Consider the following 22,035-nt stretch of genomic DNA (forward strand, 5'->3'; position numbering starts at 1 on the left):
CAAACTATATAAAATTATAGAATTCTTTTGATGATAAATCATTTATTCAGAGGTCCTCTTTTGACCTCCTGAACATATTTCTGGCCAAAGAGTCCTCGACCTTGGGCTTTCTATACATACTCATAGACTCCTTCTGTTGCTTCATAAGCCATATAGATGTCCATATCTGACCTTTTGAACTTATTTGTGGTCAAAGTGTCCTCAAAATTTTTCAAACTATATAAAGTTATAGAATCCTTTTGATGATAAATCAGCTATTCAGAGGTTTTGACCTCCATAACAAATTTCTGGCCAAAGAGTCCTCGATCTTGGACTTTCTATACATACTCATAGATTTCTTCTAATGCTTAAATGTCCATATCTGACCTTTTGAACTTATTTGTGGTCAAAGTGTCTTCAAAATTTTTCAAACTTTATAAAGTTATAGAATCCTTTTGATGATAAATCAGCTATTCAGAGGTTTTGACCTGCTGAACATATTTCTGGCCAAAGAGTCCTCGATCTTGGGCTTTCTATACATACTCATAGACTCCTTCCGATGCATCATAAGCCATATAGATGTCCATCTCTGACCTTTTGAACTCATTTGTGGTCAAAGTGTCCTCAAAATTTTTCAAACTACATAAAGTTATAGAATTCTTTTGATGATAAATCATTTATTCAGAGGTCCTCTTTTGACCTCCTGAACATATTTCTGGCCAAAGAGTCCTCGACCTTGGGCTTTCTATACATACTCATAGACTCCTTCTGATGCTTCATAAGCCATATAGATGTCCATATCTGACCTTTTGAACTTATTTGTGGTCAAAGTGTCCTCAAAATTTTTAAAACTATATAAAGTTATAGAATGTTTTTTATGATAAATCAGCTATTCAGAGGTTTTGACCTCCTGAACATGTTTCTGGCCAAAGAGTCCTCGACCTTGGGCTTTCTATACATACTCATAGACTCCTTCTGATGCTTCATAAGCCATATAGATGTCCATATCTGACCTTTTGAACTTATTTGTGGTCAAAGTGTCCTCAAAATTTTTCAAACTATATAAAATTATAGAATTCTTTTGATGATAAATCATTTATTCAGAGGTCCTCTTTTGACCTCCTGAACATATTTCTGGCCAAAGAGTCCTCGACCTTGGGCTTTCTATACATACTCATAGACTCCTTCTGTTGCTTCATAAGCCATATAGATGTCCATATCTGACCTTTTGAACTTATTTGTGGTCAAAGTGTCTTCAAAATTTTTCAAACTTTATAAAGTTATAGAATCCTTTTGATGATAAATCAGCTATTCAGAGGTTTTGACCTGCTGAACATATTTCTGGCCAAAGAGTCCTCGATCTTGGGCTTTCTATACATACTCATAGACTCCTTCCGATGCATCATAAGCCATATAGATGTCCATCTCTGACCTTTTGAACTCATTTGTGGTCAAAGTGTCCTCAAAACTTTTCAAACTACATAAAGTTATAGAATTCTTTTGATGATAAATCATTTATTCAGAGGTCCTCTTTTGACCTCCTGAACATATTTCTGGCCAAAGAGTCCTCGACCTTGGGCTTTCTATACATACTCATAGACTCCTTCTGTTGCTTCATAAGCCATATAGATGTCCATATCTGACCTTTTGAACTTATTTGTGGTCAAAGTGTCCTCAAAATTTTTCAAACTATATAAAGTTATAGAATCATTTTGATGATAAATCAGCTATTCAGAGGTTTTGACCTCCATAACAAATTTCTGGCCAAAGAGTCCTCGATCTTGGACTTTCTATACATACTCATAGATTTCTTCTAATGCTTAAATGTCCATATCTGACCTTTTGAACTTATTTGTGGTCAAAGTGTCTTCAAAATTTTTCAAACTTTATAAAGTTATAGAATCCTTTTGATGATAAATCAGCTATTCAGAGGTTTTGACCTGCTGAACATATTTCTGGCCAAAGAGTCCTCGATCTTGGGCTTTCTATACATACTCATAGACTCCTTCCGATGCATCATAAGCCATATAGATGTCCATCTCTGACCTTTTGAACTCATTTGTGGTCAAAGTGTCCTCAAAATTTTTCAAACTACATAAAGTTATAGAATTCTTTTGATGATAAATCATTTATTCAGAGGTCCTCTTTTGACCTCCTGAACATATTTCTGGCCAAAGAGTCCTCGACCTTGGGCTTTCTATACATACTCATAGACTCCTTCGATTGCTTCATAAGCCATATAGATGTCCATATCTGACCTTTTGAACTTATTTGTGGTCAAAGTGTCCTCAAAATTTTTAAAACTATATAAAGTTATAGAATGTTTTTTATGATAAATCAGCTATTCAGAGGTTTTGACCTCCTGAACATATTTCTGGCCAAAGAGTCCTCGACCTTGGGCTTTCTATACATACTCATAGACTCCTTCTGATGCTTCATATAGATGTCCATATCTGACCTTTTGAACTTATTTGTGGTCAAAGTGTCCTCAAAATTTTTCAAACTATATAAAATTATAGAATTCTTTTGATGATAAATCATTTATTCAGAGGTCCTCTTTTGACCTCCTGAACATATTTCTGGCCAAAGAGTCCTCGACCTTGGGCTTTCTATACATACTCATAGACTCCTTCTGTTGCTTCATAAGCCATATAGATGTCCATATCTGACCTTTTGAACTTATTTGTGGTCAAAGTGTCCTCAAAATTTTTCAAACTATATAAAGTTATAGAATCATTTTGATGATAAATCAGCTATTCAGAGGTTTTGACCTCCATAACAAATTTCTGGCCAAAGAGTCCTCGATCTTGGACTTTCTATACATACTCATAGATTTCTTCTAATGCTTAAATGTCCATATCTGACCTTTTGAACTTATTTGTGGTCAAAGTGTCTTCAAAATTTTTCAAACTTTATAAAGTTATAGAATCCTTTTGATGATAAATCAGCTATTCAGAGGTTTTGACCTGCTGAACATATTTCTGGCCAAAGAGTCCTCGATCTTGGGCTTTCTATACATACTCATAGACTCCTTCCGATGCATCATAAGCCATATAGATGTCCATCTCTGACCTTTTGAACTCATTTGTGGTCAAAGTGTCCTCAAAATTTTTCAAACTACATAAAGTTATAGAATTCTTTTGATGATAAATCATTTATTCAGAGGTCCTCTTTTGACCTCCTGAACATATTTCTGGCCAAAGAGTCCTCGACCTTGGGCTTTCTATACATACTCATAGACTCCTTCTGATGCTTCATAAGCCATATAGATGTCCATATCTGACCTTTTGAACTTATTTGTGGTCAAAGTGTCCTCAAAATTTTTAAAACTATATAAAGTTATAGAATGTTTTTTATGATAAATCAGCTATTCAGAGGTTTTGACCTCCTGAACATGTTTCTGGCCAAAGAGTCCTCGACCTTGGGCTTTCTATACATACTCATAGACTCCTTCTGATGCTTCATAAGCCATATAGATGTCCATATCTGACCTTTTGAACTTATTTGTGGTCAAAGTGTCCTCAAAATTTTTCAAACTATATAAAATTATAGAATTCTTTTGATGATAAATCATTTATTCAGAGGTCCTCTTTTGACCTCCTGAACATATTTCTGGCCAAAGAGTCCTCGACCTTGGGCTTTCTATACATACTCATAGACTCCTTCTGTTGCTTCATAAGCCATATAGATGTCCATATCTGACCTTTTGAACTTATTTGTGGTCAAAGTGTCCTCAAAATTTTTCAAACTATATAAAGTTATAGAATCATTTTGATGATAAATCAGCTATTCAGAGGTTTTGACCTCCATAACAAATTTCTGGCCAAAGAGTCCTCGATCTTGGACTTTCTATACATACTCATAGATTTCTTCTAATGCTTAAATGTCCATATCTGACCTTTTGAACTTATTTGTGGTCAAAGTGTCTTCAACATTTTTCAAACTTTATAAAGTTATAGAATCCTTTTGATGATAAATCAGCTATTCAGAGGTTTTGACCTGCTGAACATATTTCTGGCCAAAGAGTCCTCGATCTTGGGCTTTCTATACATACTCATAGACTCCTTCCGATGCATCATAAGCCATATAGATGTCCATCTCTGACCTTTTGAACTCATTTGTGGTCAAAGTGTCCTCAAAATTTTTCAAACTACATAAAGTTATAGAATTCTTTTGATGATAAATCATTTATTCAGAGGTCCTCTTTTGACCTCCTGAACATATTTCTGGCCAAAGAGTCCTCGACCTTGGGCTTTCTATACATACTCATAGACTCCTTCTGATGCTTCATAAGCCATATAGATGTCCATATCTGACCTTTTGAACTTATTTGTGGTCAAAGTGTCCTCAAAATTTTTCAAACTATATAAAGTTATAGAATGTTTTTTATGATAAATCAGCTATTCAGAGGTTTTGACCTCCTGAACATATTTCTGGCCAAAGAGTCCTCGACCTTGGGCTTTCTATACATACTCATAGACTCCTTCTGATGCTTCATAAAGATGTCCATATCTGACCTTTTGAACTTATTTGTGGTCAAAGTGTCCTCAAAATTTTTCAAACTATATAAAGTTCTAGAATTCATTTGATGATAAATCAGCTATTCAGAGGTCATTTGGCCTCCTGAACATATTTCTCGCCAAAGAGTCCACGATCTTGGGCTTTCTATACTCATAGACTCCCTCTGATGCTTTTTCAAAATTTTTCAAACTATATAAAGTTCTAGAAATTTTGAGGACACTCTGACCACAAATAAGTTCAAAAGGTTAGATATGGACATCTACATGGCTTATGGAGCATCAGAAGGAGTATGTATAGAAAGCCCAAGTTTCGAATACTCCTTGGCCAGAAAAAAAATCAGTATGTCAAATATGGACTTTTGTCAGGAGGATATAACATCCGAAGATATCAGTCTGAATGTATTGTATTAATCTTTTAGGACTCTTTGGCCAGAAATATGTTCAGTAGGTCAAAAGGGGACCTCTGAATAGCTGATTTATCATCAGAAAGAGTCTATAACTTTATATAGTTTGAAAACTTTTGAGGATCCTTTGACCACAAATAAGTTCAAAAGGTCAGATATGGACATTTATATGGCTTTTGAAGCATCAGAGGGAGTCTATGAGTATGTATAGAAAGCCCAAGATCGAGGACTCTTTGGCTAGAAATATGTTCAGGAGGTCAAAACCTCTGAATAGCTGATTTATCATAAAAAGAATTCTATAACTTTATATAGTTTGAAAATTTTTGAGGACCCTTTGACCAGAAATAAGTTCAAAAGGTCAGATATGGACATCTATATGGAGTTTGAAGCATCAGAGGGAGTCTATGAGTATATATAGAAATCCCAAGATCGAGGACTCTTAGGCCAGAAATATGTTCAGGAGGTCAAAAGGGGACACATGAATAGCTGATTTATCATCAAAAGAATTCTATAATTTTATATAGTTTGAAAATTTTTGAGGACACTTTGACCACAAATAAGTACAAAAGGTCAGATATGGACATCTATATGGCTTATGAAGCATCAGAATGAGTATGTAGAGAAAGCCCAAGTTTCGAATAATCCTTGGCCAGAAAAAAAATCAGTATGTCAAATATGGTCTTTTGTCAGGAGGATATAACATCCGAAGATATCATTCTGAATGTATTGTATTAATCTTTTAGGACTCTTTGGCCAGAAATATGCTCAGTAGGTCAAAAGGGGACCTCTGAATAGCTGATTTATCATCAGAAAGAGTCTATAACTTTATATAGTTTAAAAACTTTTTAGGACCCTTTGACCAGAAATAAGTTCAAAATGTCAGATATGGACATCTATATGGCTTTTGAAGCATCAGAAGGAGTCTATGAATATGTATAGAAAGCCCAATATCGAGGACTCTTTGGCCAGAAATATTTTAAGGAGGTCGAGTCTATAACTTTATATAGTTTGAAAACTTTTGAGGACCCTTTGACCAGAAATAAGTTCAAAAGGTCAGATATGGACATCTATATGGCTTATGAAGCATCAGAAGGAGTCTATGAGTATGTATAGAAAGCCCAAGGTCGAGGACTCTTTGGCCAGAAATATGTTCAGGAGGTCAAAAGGTGACCTCTGAATAGCTGATTTATCATAAAAAGAATTCTATAACTTTATATAGTTTGAACAATTTTGAGGACCCTTTGACCACAAATAAGTTCAACAGGTCAGATATGGACATCTAATATGGCTTATGATGCATCAGAAGGAGTCTATGAGTATGTATAGAAAGCCCAAGATCGAGGACTCTTTGGCCAGAAATATGTTCAGGAGGTCAAAACCTCTGAATAGCTGATTTATCATCAAAAGGATTCTATAACTTTTATATAGTTTAAAACATTTTGAGGACCCGTTGACTAAATAAGTTCAAAACGTCAGATATGGACATATATATGGCTTATGGAGCATCAGAAGGAGTATGTATAGAAAGCCCAAGTTTCGAATACTCCTTGGCCAGAAAAAAAATCAGTATGTCAAATATGGACTTTTGTCAGGAGGATTTAACATCCGAATATATCTGTCTGAATGTATTGTATTAATATTTTAGGACTCTTTGGCCAGAAATATGTTCAGTAGGTCAAAAGGGGACATCTGAATAGCTGATTTATCATCAGAAAGAGTCTATAACTTTATATAGTTTGAAAACTTTTGAGGACCCTTTGACCACAAATAAGTTCAAAAGGTCAGATATGGACATCTATATGGCTTTTGAAGCATCAGAGGGAGTCTATGAGTATGTATAGAAAGCCCAAGATCGAGGACTCTTTGGCTAGAAATATGTTCAGGAGGTCAAAACCTCTGAATAGCTGATTTATCATAAAAAGAATTCTATAACTTTATATAGTTTGAAAAATTTTGAGGACAATTTGACCAGAAATAAGTTCAAAAGGTCAGATATGGACATCTATATGGATTTTGAAGCATCAGAGGGAGTCTATGAGTATATATAGAAATCCCAAGATCGAGGACTCTTTGGCCAGAAATATGTTCAGTAGGTCAAAAGGGGACCTCTGAATAGCTGATTTATCATCAGAAGAATTCTATAACTTTATATAGTTTGAAAGATTTTGAGGACACTTTGACCACAAATATGTTCAAAAGGTCAGATATGGACATCTATATGGATTTTGAAGCATCAGAGGGAGTCTATGAGTATATATAGAAAGCCCAATATCGAGGACTCTTTGGCCAGAAATGTGTTCAGGAGGTCAAAAGGGGCCCCATGAAATACTGATTTATCATCAAAAGGAGTCTATAACTTTATATAGTTTGAAAAATTTTAAGGACACTTTGACCACAAATAAGTTCTAAAGGTCAGATATGGACATCTATATGGCTTATGATGCATCAGACGAAGTCTATGAGTATGTATAGAAAGCCCAAGATCGAGGACTCTTTGTCCAGAAATATGTTCAGGAGGTCAAAACCTCTGAATAGCTGATTTATCATCAAAAGGATTCTATAACTTTATATAGTTTGAAAAATTTTGAGGACACTTTGACCAGAAATAAGTTCAAAAGGTCAGATATGGACATCTATATGGATTTTGAAGCATCAGACGGAGTCTATGAGTATATATAGAAAGCCCAAGATCGAGGACTCTTTGGCCAGAAATATGTTCAGTAGGTCAAAAGGGGACCTCTGAATAGCTGATTTATCATCAAAAGAATTCTATAACTTTATATAGTTTGAAAGATTTTGAGGACACTTTGACCACAAATATGTTCAAAAGGTCAGATATGGACATCTATATGGCTTATGAAGCATCAAAATGAGTCTATGAGTATGTATAGAAAGCCCAATATCGAGGACTCTTTGGCCAGAAATATGTTCAGGAGGTCAAAAGGGGACCTCTGAATAGCTGATTTATCATAAAAAGAATTCTATATCCTTTATATAGTTTGAAAAATTTTGAGGACCCTTTGACCAGAAATACGTTCAAAAGGTCAGATATGGACATCTATATGTATTTTGAAGCATCAGAGGGAGTCTATGAGTATATATAGAAAGCCCAATATCGAGGACTCTTTGGCCAGAAATGTGTTCAGGAGGTCAAAAGGGGCCCCATGAAATACTGATTTATCATCAAAAGGAGTCTATAACTTTATATAGTTTGAAAAATTTTAAGGACACTTTGACCACAAATAAGTTCTAAAGGTCAGATATGGACATCTATATGGCTTATGATGCATCAGACGAAGTCTATGAGTATGTATAGAAAGCCCAAGATCGAGGACTCTTTGTCCAGAAATATGTTCAGGAGGTCAAAACCTCTGAATAGCTGATTTATCATCAAAAGGATTCTATAACTTTATATAGTTTGAAAAATTTTGAGGACCCTTTGACCACAAATCAGTTCAAAAGGTCAGATATGGACATCTATATGGCTTATGAAGCATCAGAAGGAGTATGTATAGAAAGTCCAAGTTTCGAATACTCCTTGGCTAGAAAAAAAAATCTGTATGTCAAATATGGTCTTTTGTCAGGAGGATATAACATCCGAAGATATCATTCTGAATGTATTGTATTAATCTTTTAGGACTCTTTGGCCAGAAATATGCTCAGTAGGTCAAAAGAGGACCTCTGGAATAGCTGATTTATCATCAGAAAGAGTCTATAACTTTATATAGTTTAAAAAGTTTGAGGGACCCTTTGACCAGAAATAAGTTCAAAAGGTCAGATATGGACATCTATATGGCTTTTGAAGCATCAGAGGGAGTCTATGAGTATATATAGAAAGCCCAAAATCGAGGACTCTTTGGCCAGAAATATGTTTAGTAGGTCAAAAGGGGGCCTCTGAATAGCTGATTTATCATAAAAAGAATTCTATAGCTTTATATAGTTTGAAAAATTTTGAGGACCCTTTGACCATTAATAAGTTCAAAAGGTCAGCTATGGACATCTGTATGGATTTTGAAGCATCAGAAGGAGTCTATGAGGAGTCTATGAGTCTATGAGGAGTCTATAGTTTATAGAAAGCCTAATATCGAGGACTCTTTGGCCAGAAATAGGTTCAGGAGACCTCTGAATAGCTGATTTATCATCAGAAAGAGTCTATAACTTTATATAGTTTTAAAAATTTTGAGGACCCTTTGACCAGAAATAAGTTCAAAAGGTCAGATATGGACATCTATATGGATTTTGAAGCATCAGAGGGAGTCTATGAGTATATATAGAAATCCCAAGATCGAGGACTCTTTGTCCAGAAATATGTTCAGTAGGTCAAAAGGGGACCTCTGAATAGCTGATTTATCATCAAAAGAATTCTATAACTTTACATAGTTTGAAAAATTTTGAGGACCCTTTGACCAGAAATAAGTTCAAAAGGTCAGATATGGACATCTATATGGATTTTGAAGCATCAGAGGGAGTCTATGAGTATATATAGAAATCCCAATATCGAGGACTCTTTGGCCAGAAATATGTTCAGGAGGTCAAAAGGGGACCTCTAAATAGCTGATTTATCATCAAAAGGAGTCTATAACTTTATATAGTTTGAAAAATTTTGAGGACACTTTGACCACAAATATGTTCAAAAGGTCAGATATGGACATCTATATAGCTTTTGAAGCATCAGAGGGAGTCTATGAGTATGTATAGAAAGCCCAAGGTCGAGGACTCTTTGGCCAGAAATATGTTCAGGAGGTCAAAACCTCTGAATAGCTGATTTATCATAAAAAGAATTCTATAACTTTATATAGTTTGAAAAATTTTAAGGACACTTTGACCACAAATAAGTTCAAAAGGTCAGATATGGACATCTATATGGTTTATGATGCATCAGACGAAGTCTATGAGCATGTATAGAAAGCCCAAGATCGAGGACTCTTTGGCCAGAAATATGTTCAGGAGGTCAAAAGGGGCCCTATGAAATACTGATTTATCATCAAAAGGAGTCTATAACTTTATATAGTTTGAAAGATTTCTAGGACACTTTGACCACAAATAAGTTCAAAAGGTCAGATATGGACATCTATATGGCTTTTGAAGCATCAGACGGAGTCTATGAGTATGTATAGAAAGCCCAAGATCGAGGACTCTTTGGCCAGAAATAGGTTCAGGAGGTCAAAAGGGGACCTCTGAATAGCTGATTTATCATCAAAAGGAGTCTATAACTTTATATAGTTTGAAAGATTTCTAGGACACTTTGACCACAAATAAGTTCAAAAGGTCAGATATGGACATATATATGGCTTTTGAAGCATCAGAAGGAGTCTATGAGTATGTATAGAAAGCCCAAGATCGAGGACACTTTGACCAGAAATAAGTTCAAAAGGTCAGAGATGGACATCTATATGGCTTTTGAAGCATCAGAAGGAGTCTAGGAGTATATATAGAAAGCCCAAGATCGAGGACTCTTTTGTGAGAAATATGTTCAGGAGGTCAAAAGGGGACCTCTGAATAGCTGATTTATCATCAAAAGAATTCTATCTTTATATAGTTTGAAAAATTTTGAGGACACTTTGACCACAAATAAGTTCAAAAGGTCAGATATGGACATCTATATGGCTTTTGAAGCATCAGAAGGAGTCTATGAGTATGTATAGAAAGCCTAATATCGAGGAATCTTTGGCCAGAAATAGGTTCAGGAGGTCAAAAGGGGACCTCTGAATAGCTGATTTATCATAAAAAGAATTCTATAACTTCATATAGTTTGAAAACTTTTTAGGACCCTTTGACCAGAAATAAGTTCAAAAGGTCAGATATGGACATATATATGGCTTTTGAAGCATCAGAGGGAGTCTATGAGTATATATAGAAAGCCCAAGATCGAGGACTCTTTGGTGAGAAATATGTTCAGGAGGTCAAAAGGGGACCTCTGAATAGCTGATTTATCATCAAAAGGAGTCTATAACTTTATATAGTTTGAAAGATTTCTAGGACACTTTGACCACAAATAAGTTCAAAAGGTCAGATATGGACATCTATATGGCTTTTGAAGCATCAGAAGGAGTCTATGAGTATGTATAGAAAGCCCAAGATCGAGGACACTTTGACCAGAAATAAGTTCAAAAGGTCAGAGATGGACATCTATATGGCTTTTGAAGCATCAGAGGGAGTCTATGAGTATATATAGAAAGCCCAAAATCGAGGACTCTTTGGCCAGAAATATGTTTAGTAGGTCAAAAGGGGGCCTCTGAATAGCTGATTTATCATAAAAAGAATTCTATAGCTTTATATAGTTTGAAAAATTTTGAGGACCCTTTGACCATTAATAAGTTCAAAAGGTCAGCTATGGACATCTGTATGGATTTTGAAGCATCAGAAGGAGTCTATGAGGAGTCTATGAGTCTATGAGGAGTCTATAGTTTATAGAAAGCCTAATATCGAGGACTCTTTGGCCAGAAATAGGTTCAGGAGACCTCTGAATAGCTGATTTATCATCAGAAAGAGTCTATAACTTTATATAGTTTTAAAAATTTTGAGGACCCTTTGACCAGAAATAAGTTCAAAAGGTCAGATATGGACATCTATATGGATTTTGAAGCATCAGAGGGAGTCTATGAGTATATATAGAAATCCCAAGATCGAGGACTCTTTGTCCAGAAATATGTTCAGTAGGTCAAAAGGGGACCTCTGAATAGCTGATTTATCATCAAAAGAATTCTATAACTTTACATAGTTTGAAAAATTTTGAGGACCCTTTGACCAGAAATAAGTTCAAAAGGTCAGATATGGACATCTATATGGATTTTGAAGCATCAGAGGGAGTCTATGAGTATATATAGAAATCCCAATATCGAGGACTCTTTGGCCAGAAATATGTTCAGGAGGTCAAAAGGGGACCTCTAAATAGCTGATTTATCATCAAAAGGAGTCTATAACTTTATATAGTTTGAAAATTTTTGAGGACACTTTGACCACAAATATGTTCAAAAGGTCAGATATGGACATCTATATAGCTTTTGAAGCATCAGAGGGAGTCTATGAGTATGTATAGAAAGCCCAAGGTCGAGGACTCTTTGGCCAGAAATATGTTCAGGAGGTCAAAACCTCTGAATAGCTGATTTATCATAAAAAGAATTCTATAACTTTATATAGTTTGAAAAATTTTGAGGACACTTTGACCAGAAATAAGTTCAAAAGGTCAGATATGGACATCTATATGGATTTTGAAGCATCAGACGGAGTCTATGAGTATATATAGAAAGCCCAAGATCGAGGACTTTTTGGCCAGAAATATGTTCAGGAGGTCAAAAGGGGCCCCATGAAATACTGATTTATCATCAAAAGGAGTCTATAACTTTATATAGTTTGAAAAATTTTAAGGACACTTTGACCACAAATAAGTTCAAAAGGTCAGATATGGACATCTATATGGTTTATGATGCATCAGACGAAGTCTATGAGCATGTATAGAAAGCCCAAGATCGAGGACTCTTTGGCCAGAAATATGTTCAGGAGGTCAAAAGGGGCCCTATGAAATACTGATTTATCATCAAAAGGAGTCTATAACTTTATATAGTTTGAAAGATTTCTAGGACACTTTGACCACAAATAAGTTCAAAAGGTCAGATATGGACATCTATATGGCTTTTGAAGCATCAGACGGAGTCTATGAGTATGTATAGAAAGCCCAAGATCGAGGACTCTTTGGCCAGAAATAGGTTCAGGAGGTCAAAAGGGGACCTCTGAATAGCTGATTTATCATCAAAAGGAGTCTATAACTTTATATAGTTTGAAAGATTTCTAGGACACTTTGACCACAAATAAGTTCAAAAGGTCAGATATGGACATATATATGGCTTTTGAAGCATCAGAAGGAGTCTATGAGTATGTATAGAAAGCCCAAGATCGAGGACACTTTGACCAGAAATAAGTTCAAAAGGTCAGAGATGGACATCTATATGGCTTTTGAAGCATCAGAAGGAGTCTAGGAGTATATATAGAAAGCCCAAGATCGAGGACTCTTTTGTGAGAAATATGTTCAGGAGGTCAAAAGGGGACCTCTGAATAGCTGATTTATCATCAAAAGAATTCTATCTTTATATAGTTTGAAAAATTTTGAGGACACTTTGACCACAAATAAGTTCAAAAGGTCAGATATGGACATCTATATGGCTTTTGAAGCATCAGAAGGAGTCTATGAGTATGTATAGAAAGCCTAATATCGAGGAATCTTTGGCCAGAAATAGGTTCAGGAGGTCAAAAGGGGACCTCTGAATAGCTGATTTATCATAAAAAGAATTCTATAACTTCATATAGTTTGAAAACTTTTTAGGACCCTTTGACCAGAAATAAGTTCAAAAGGTCAGATATGGACATATATATGGCTTTTGAAGCATCAGAGGGAGTCTATGAGTATATATAGAAAGCCCAAGATCGAGGACTCTTTGGTGAGAAATATGTTCAGGAGGTCAAAAGGGGACCTCTGAATAGCTGATTTATCATCAAAAGGAGTCTATAACTTTATATAGTTTGAAAGATTTCTAGGACACTTTGACCACAAATAAGTTCAAAAGGTCAGATATGGACATCTATATGGCTTTTGAAGCATCAGAAGGAGTCTATGAGTATGTATAGAAAGCCCAAGATCGAGGACACTTTGACCAGAAATAAGTTCAAAAGGTCAGAGATGGACATCTATATGGCTTTTGAAGCATCAGAAGGAGTCTAGGAGTATATATAGAAAGCCCAAGATCGAGGACTCTTTGGTGAGAAATATGTTCAGGAGGTCAAAAGGGGACCTCTGAATAGCTGATTTATCATCAAAAGAATTCTATCTTTGTATAGTTTGAAAAATTTTGAGGACACTTTGACCACAAATAAGTTCAAAAGGTCAGATATGGACATATATTTGGCTTTTGAAGCATCAGAGGGAGTCTATGAGTATATACAGAAAGCCCAAGATCGAGGACTCTTTGGTGAGAAATATGTTCAGGAGGTCAAAAGGGGACCTCTGAATAGCTGATTTATCATCAAAAGAATTCTATAACTTTATATAGTTTGAAACATTTTGAGGACCCTTTGACCAGAAATAAGTTCAAAAGGTCAGATATGGACATCAATATGGCTTATGAAGCATCAGAAGGAGTATGTATAGAAAGCCCAAGTTTCGAATAATCCTTGGCCAGGAAAAAAAATCAGTATGTCAAATATGGTCTTTTGTCAGGAGGATATAACATCCGAAGATATCATTCTGAATGTATTGTATTAATCTTTTAGGACTCTTTGGCCAGAAATATGCTCAGTAGGTCAAAAGAGGACCTCTGGAATAGCTGATTTATCATCAGAAAGAGTCCATAACTTTATATAGTTTAAAAACTTTTAAGGACCCTTTGACCAGAAATAAGTTCAAAAGGTCAGATATGGACATCTATATGGCTTTTGAAGCATCAGAGGGAGTCTATGAGTATATATAGAAATCCCCAAATCGAGGACTCTTTGGCCAGAAATATGTTTAGTAGGTCAAAAGGGGACCTCTGAATAGCTGATTTATCATGAAAAGAATTCTATAACTTTATATAGTTTGAAAATTTTTGAGGACCCTTTGACCACAAATAAGTTCAAGAGGTCAGATATGGACATCTGTATGGATTTTGAAGCATCAGAAGGAGTCTATGAGGAGTCTATGAGTCTATGAGGAGTCTATAGTTTATAGAAAGCCTAATATCGAGGACTCTTTGGCCAGAAATAGGTTCAGGAGGTCAAAAGGGGACCTCTGAATAGCTTATTTATCATCAAAAGAATTCTATAACTTTAAATAGTTTGAAAAATTTTGAGGACCATTTGACCATTAATAAGTTCAAAAGGTCAGATATGGACATCTATATGGATTTTGAAGCATCAGAGGGAGTCTATGAGTATATATAGAAAGCCCAAGATCGAGGACTCTTTGGCCAGAAATATGTTCAGGAGGTCAAAAGGGGCCCTATGAAATACTGATTTATCATCAAAAGGAGTCTATAACTTTATATAGTTTGAAAGATTTCTAGGACACTTTGACCACAAATAAGTTCAAAAGGTCAGATATGGACATCTATATGGCTTTTGAAGCATCAGACGGAGTCTATGAGTATGTATAGAAAGCCCAAGATCGAGGACTCTTTGGCCAGAAATAGGTTCAGGAGGTCAAAAGGGGACCTCTGAATAGCTGATTTATCATCAAAAGGAGTCTATAACTTTATATAGTTTGAAAGATTTCTAGGACACTTTGACCACAAATAAGTTCAAAAGGTCAGATATGGACATATATATGGCTTTTGAAGCATCAGAAGGAGTCTATGAGTATGTATAGAAAGCCCAAGATCGAGGACACTTTGACCAGAAATAAGTTCAAAAGGTCAGAGATGGACATCTATATGGCTTTTGAAGCATCAGAAGGAGTCTAGGAGTATATATAGAAAGCCCAAGATCGAGGACTCTTTTGTGAGAAATATGTTCAGGAGGTCAAAAGGGGACCTCTGAATAGCTGATTTATCATCAAAAGAATTCTATCTTTATATAGTTTGAAAAATTTTGAGGACACTTTGACCACAAATAAGTTCAAAAGGTCAGATATGGACATCTATATGGCTTTTGAAGCATCAGAAGGAGTCTATGAGTATGTATAGAAAGCCTAATATCGAGGAATCTTTGGCCAGAAATAGGTTCAGGAGGTCAAAAGGGGACCTCTGAATAGCTGATTTATCATAAAAAGAATTCTATAACTTCATATAGTTTGAAAACTTTTTAGGACCCTTTGACCAGAAATAAGTTCAAAAGGTCAGATATGGACATATATATGGCTTTTGAAGCATCAGAGGGAGTCTATGAGTATATATAGAAAGCCCAAGATCGAGGACTCTTTGGTGAGAAATATGTTCAGGAGGTCAAAAGGGGACCTCTGAATAGCTGATTTATCATCAAAAGGAGTCTATAACTTTATATAGTTTGAAAGATTTCTAGGACACTTTGACCACAAATAAGTTCAAAAGGTCAGATATGGACATCTATATGGCTTTTGAAGCATCAGAAGGAGTCTATGAGTATGTATAGAAAGCCCAAGATCGAGGACACTTTGACCAGAAATAAGTTCAAAAGGTCAGAGATGGACATCTATATGGCTTTTGAAGCATCAGAAGGAGTCTAGGAGTATATATAGAAAGCCCAAGATCGAGGACTCTTTGGTGAGAAATATGTTCAGGAGGTCAAAAGGGGACCTCTGAATAGCTGATTTATCATCAAAAGAATTCTATCTTTGTATAGTTTGAAAAATTTTGAGGACACTTTGACCACAAATAAGTTCAAAAGGTCAGATATGGACATATATTTGGCTTTTGAAGCATCAGAGGGAGTCTATGAGTATATACAGAAAGCCCAAGATCGAGGACTCTTTGGTGAGAAATATGTTCAGGAGGTCAAAAGGGGACCTCTGAATAGCTGATTTATCATCAAAAGAATTCTATAACTTTATATAGTTTGAAACATTTTGAGGACCCTTTGACCAGAAATAAGTTCAAAAGGTCAGATATGGACATCAATATGGCTTATGAAGCATCAGAAGGAGTATGTATAGAAAGCCCAAGTTTCGAATAATCCTTGGCCAGGAAAAAAAATCAGTATGTCAAATATGGTCTTTTGTCAGGAGGATATAACATCCGAAGATATCATTCTGAATGTATTGTATTAATCTTTTAGGACTCTTTGGCCAGAAATATGCTCAGTAGGTCAAAAGAGGACCTCTGGAATAGCTGATTTATCATCAGAAAGAGTCCATAACTTTACATAGTTTAAAAACTTTTAAGGACCCTTTGACCAGAAATAAGTTCAAAAGGTCAGATATGGACATCTATATGGCTTTTGAAGCATCAGAGGGAGTCTATGAGTATATATAGAAATCCCCAAATCGAGGACTCTTTGGCCAGAAATATGTTTAGTAGGTCAAAAGGGGACCTCTGAATAGCTGATTTATCATGAAAAGAATTCTATAACTTTATATAGTTTGAAAATTTTTGAGGACCCTTTGACCACAAATAAGTTCAAGAGGTCAGATATGGACATCTGTATGGATTTTGAAGCATCAGAAGGAGTCTATGAGGAGTCTATGAGTCTATGAGGAGTCTATAGTTTATAGAAAGCCTAATATCGAGGACTCTTTGGCCAGAAATAGGTTCAGGAGGTCAAAAGGGGACCTCTGAATAGCTTATTTATCATCAAAAGAATTCTATAACTTTAAATAGTTTGAAAAATTTTGAGGACCATTTGACCATTAATAAGTTCAAAAGGTCAGATATGGACATCTATATGGATTTTGAAGCATCAGAGGGAGTTTATGAGTATATATAGAAAGCCCAAGATCGAGGACTCTTTGGCCAGAAATATGTTCAGGAGGTCAAAAGGGGCCCTATGAAATACTGATTTATCATCAAAAGGAGTGTATAACTTTATATAGTTTGAAAGATTTCTAGGACACTTTGACCACAAATAAGTTCAAAAGGTCAGATATGGACATCTATATGGCTTTTGAAGCATCAGAAGGAGTCTTTGAGTATGTATAGAAAGCCTAATATCGAGGACTCTTTGGCCAGAAATAGGTTCAGGAGGTCAAAAGGGGACCTCTGAATAGCTGATTTATCATAAAAAGAATTCTATAACTTCATATAGTTTGAAAACTTTTTAGGACCCTTTGACCAGAAATAAGTTCAAAAGGTCAGATATGGACATATATATGGCTTTTGAAGCATCAGAGGGAGTCTATGAGTATATATAGAAAGCCCAAGATCGAGGACTCTTTGGTGAGAAATATGTTCAGGAGGTCAAAAGGGGACCTCTGAATAGCTGATTTATCATCAAAAGGAGTCTATAACTTTATATAGTTTGAAAGATTTCTAGGACACTTTGACCACAAATAAGTTCAAAAGGTCAGATATGGACATCTATATGGCTTTTGAAGCATCAGAAGGAGTCTATGAATATGTATAGAAAGCCCAAGATCGAGGACACTTTGACCAGAAATAAGTTCAAAAGGTCAGAGATGGACATCTATATGGCTTTTGAAGCATCAGAAGGAGTCTAGGAGTATATATAGAAAGCCCAAGATCGAGGACTCTTTGGTGAGAAATATGTTCAGGAGGTCAAAAGGGGACCTCTGAATAGCTGATTTATCATCAAAAGAATTCTATCTTTATATAGTTTGAAAAATTTTGAGGACACTTTGACCACAAATAAGTTCAAAAGGTCAGATATGGACATATATATGGCTTTTGAAGCATCAGAGGGAGTCTATGAGTATATACAGAAAGCCCAAGATCGAGGACTCTTTGGTGAGAAATATGTTCAGGAGGTCAAAAGGGGACCTCTGAATAGCTGATTTATCATCAAAAGAATTCTATAACTTTATATAGTTTGAAACATTTTGAGTACCCTTTGACCAGAAATAATTTCAAAAGGTCAGATATGGACATCAATATGGCTTATGAAGCATCAGAAGAAGTCTATGAGTATGTATAGAAAGCCCAAGATCGAGGACTCTTTGTCCAGAAATATGTTCAGGAGGTCAAAACCTCTGAATAGCTGATTTATCATCAAAAAGATTCTATAACTTTATATAGTTTGAAAAATTTTGAGGACCCTTTGACCAGAAATAAGTTCAAAAGGTCAGATATGGACATCAATATGGCTTATGAAGCATCAGAAGGAGTATGTATAGAAAGCCCAAGTTTCGAATAATCCTTGGCCAGGAAAAAAAATCAGTATGTCAAATATGGTCTTTTGTCAGGAGGATATAACATCCGAAGATATCATTCTGAATGTATTGTATTAATCTTTTAGGGCTCTTTGGCCAGAAATATGCTCAGTAGGTCAAAAGAGGACCTCTGGAATAGCTGATTTATCATCAGAAAGAGTCCATAACTTTATATAGTTTAAAAACTTTTAAGGACCCTTTGACCAGAAATAAGTTCAAAAGGTCAGATATGGACATCTATATGGCTTTTGAAGCATCAGAGGGAGTCTATGAGTATATATAGAAATCCCCAAATCGAGGACTCTTTGGCCAGAAATATGTTTAGTAGGTCAAAAGAGGACCTCTGAATAGCTGATTTATCATGAAAAGAATTCTATAACTTTATATAGTTTGAAAAATTTTGAGGACCCTTTGACCACAAATAAGTTCAAGAGGTCAGATATGGACATCTGTATGGATTTTGAAGAATCAGAAGGAGTCTATGAGGAGTCTATGAGTCTATGAGGAGTCTATAGTTTATAGAAAGCCTAATATCGAGGACTCTTTGGCCAGAAATAGGTTCAGGAGGTCAAAAGGGGACCTCTGAATAGCTTATTTATCATCAAAAGAATTCTATAACTTTAAATAGTTTGAAAAATTTTGAGGACCATTTGACCATTAATAAGTTCAAAAGGTCAGATATGGACATCTATATGGATTTTGAAGCATCAGAGGGAGTCTATGAGTATATATAGAAAGCCCAAGATCGAGGACTCTTTGGCCAGAAATATGTTCAGGAGGTCAAAAGGGGCCCTATGAAATACTGATTTATCATCAAAAGGAGTGTATAACTTTATATAGTTTGAAAGATTTCTAGGACACTTTGACCACAAATAAGTTCAAAAGGTCAGATATGGACATCTATATGGCTTTTGAAGCATCAGAAGGAGTCTATGAGTATGTATAGAAAGCCTAATATCGAGGACTCTTTGGCCAGAAATAGGTTCAGGAGGTCAAAAGGGGACCTCTGAATAGCTGATTTATCATAAAAAGAATTCTATAACTTCATATAGTTTGAAAACTTTTTAGGACCCTTTGACCAGAAATAAGTTCAAAAGGTCAGATATGGACATATATATGGCTTTTGAAGCATCAGAGGGAGTCTATGAGTATATATAGAAAGCCCAAGATCGAGGACTCTTTGGTGAGAAATATGTTCAGGAGGTCAAAAGGGGACCTCTGAATAGCTGATTTATCATCAAAAGGAGTCTATAACTTTATATAGTTTGAAAGATTTCTAGGACACTTTGACCACAAATAAGTTCAAAAGGTCAGATATGGACATCTATATGGCTTTTGAAGCATCAGAAGGAGTCTAGGAGTATATATAGAAAGCCCAAGATCGAGGACCCTTTGGTGAGAAATATGTTCAGGAGGTCAAAAGGGGACCTCTGAATAGCTGATTTATCATCAAAAGAATTCTATCTTTATATAGTTTGAAAAATTTTGAGGACACATTGACCACAAATAAGTTCAAAAGGTCAGATATGGACATATATATGGCTTTTGAAGCATCAGAGGGAGTCTATGAGTATATACAGAAAGCCCAAGATCGAGGACTCTTTGGTGAGAAATATGTTCAGGAGGTCAAAAGGGGACCTCTGAATAGCTGATTTATCATCAAAAGAATTCTATAACTTTATATAGTTTGAAAAATTTTGAGGACCCTTTGACCAGAAATAAGTTCAAAAGGTCAGATATGGACATCAATATGGCTTTTGAAGCATCAGAGGGAGTCTATGAGCATATATAGAAAGCCCAAGATCGAGGACTCTTTGACGAGAAATATGTTCAGGAGGTCAAAAGGGGACCTCTGAATAGCTGATTTATCATCAAAAGAATTCTATAACTTTATATAGTTTGAAAAATTTTGAGGACCCTTTGACCAGAAATAAGTTCAAAAGGTCAGATGTGGACATCAATATGGCTTATGAAGCATCAGACGAAGTCTATGAGTATGTATAGAAAGCCCAAGATCGAGGACTCTTTGTCCAGAAATATGTTCAGGAGGTCAAAACCTCTGAATAGCTGATTTATCATCAAAAGGATTCTATAACTTTATATAGTTTGAAAAATTTTGAGGACCCTTTGACCAGAAATAAGTTCAAAAGGTCAGATATTGACATCAATATGGCTTATGAAGCATCAGAAGGAGTATGTATAGAAAGCCCAAGTTTCGAATAATCCTTGGCCAGGAAAAAAAATCAGTATGTCAAATATGGTCTTTTGTCAGGAGGATATAACATCCGAAGATATCATTCTGAATGTATTGTATTAATCTTTTAGGACTCTTTGGCCAGAAATATGCTCAGTAGGTCAAAAGAGGACCTCTGGAATAGCTGATTTATCATCAGAAAGAGTCCATAACTTTATATAGTTTAAAAACTTTTCAGGACCCTTTGACCAGAAATAAGTTCAAAAGGTCAGATATGGACATCTATATGGCTTTTGAAGCATGAGAGGGAGTCTATGAGTATACATGGAAATCCCCAAATCGAGGACTCTTTGGCCAGAAATATGTTTAGTAGGTCAAAAGGGGACCTCTGAATAGCTGATTTATCATGAAAAGAATTCTATAACTTTATATAGTTTGAAAAATTTTGAGGACCCTTTGACCAGAAATAAGTTCAAAAGGTCAGATTTGGACATATATATGGCTTTTGAAGCATCAGAGGGAGTCTATGAGTATATATAGAAAGCCCAAGATCGAGGACTCTTTGGTGAGAAATATGTTCAGGAGGTCAAAAGGGGACCTCTGAATAGCTGATTTATCATCAAAAGAATTCTATAACTTTATACAGTTTGAAAATTTTTGAGGACACTTTGACCACAAATAAGTTCAAAAGGTCAGATATGGACATCTATATGGCTTTTGAAGCATCAAAAGGAGTCTATGAGTATATATAGAAAGCCCAAGATCGAGGACTCTTTGGCCAGAAATATGTTCAGGAGGTCAAAAGGGGATCTCTGAATAGCTGATTTATCATCAAAAGAATTCTATAACTTTATATAGTTTGAAACATTTTGAGGACCCTTTGACCAGAAATAAGTTCAAAAGGTCAGATATGGACATATATATGGCTTTTGAAGCATCAGAGGGAGTCTATGAGTATATATAGAAAGCCCAAGATCGAGGACTCTTTGGTGAGAAATATGTTCAGGAGGTCAAAAGGGGACCTCTGAAAAGCTGATTTATCATCAAAATAATTCTATAACTTTATATAGTTTGAAACATTTTGAGGACCCTTTGACCAGAAATAAGTTCAAAAGGTCAGATATGGACATCAATATGGCTTATGAAGCATCAGAAGGAGTATGTATAGAAAGC

This window comes from Scardinius erythrophthalmus (assembly GCF_964197995.2).
Source record: "Scardinius erythrophthalmus genome assembly, chromosome: 16".
NCBI lineage: Eukaryota > Metazoa > Chordata > Actinopteri > Cypriniformes > Leuciscidae > Scardinius > Scardinius erythrophthalmus.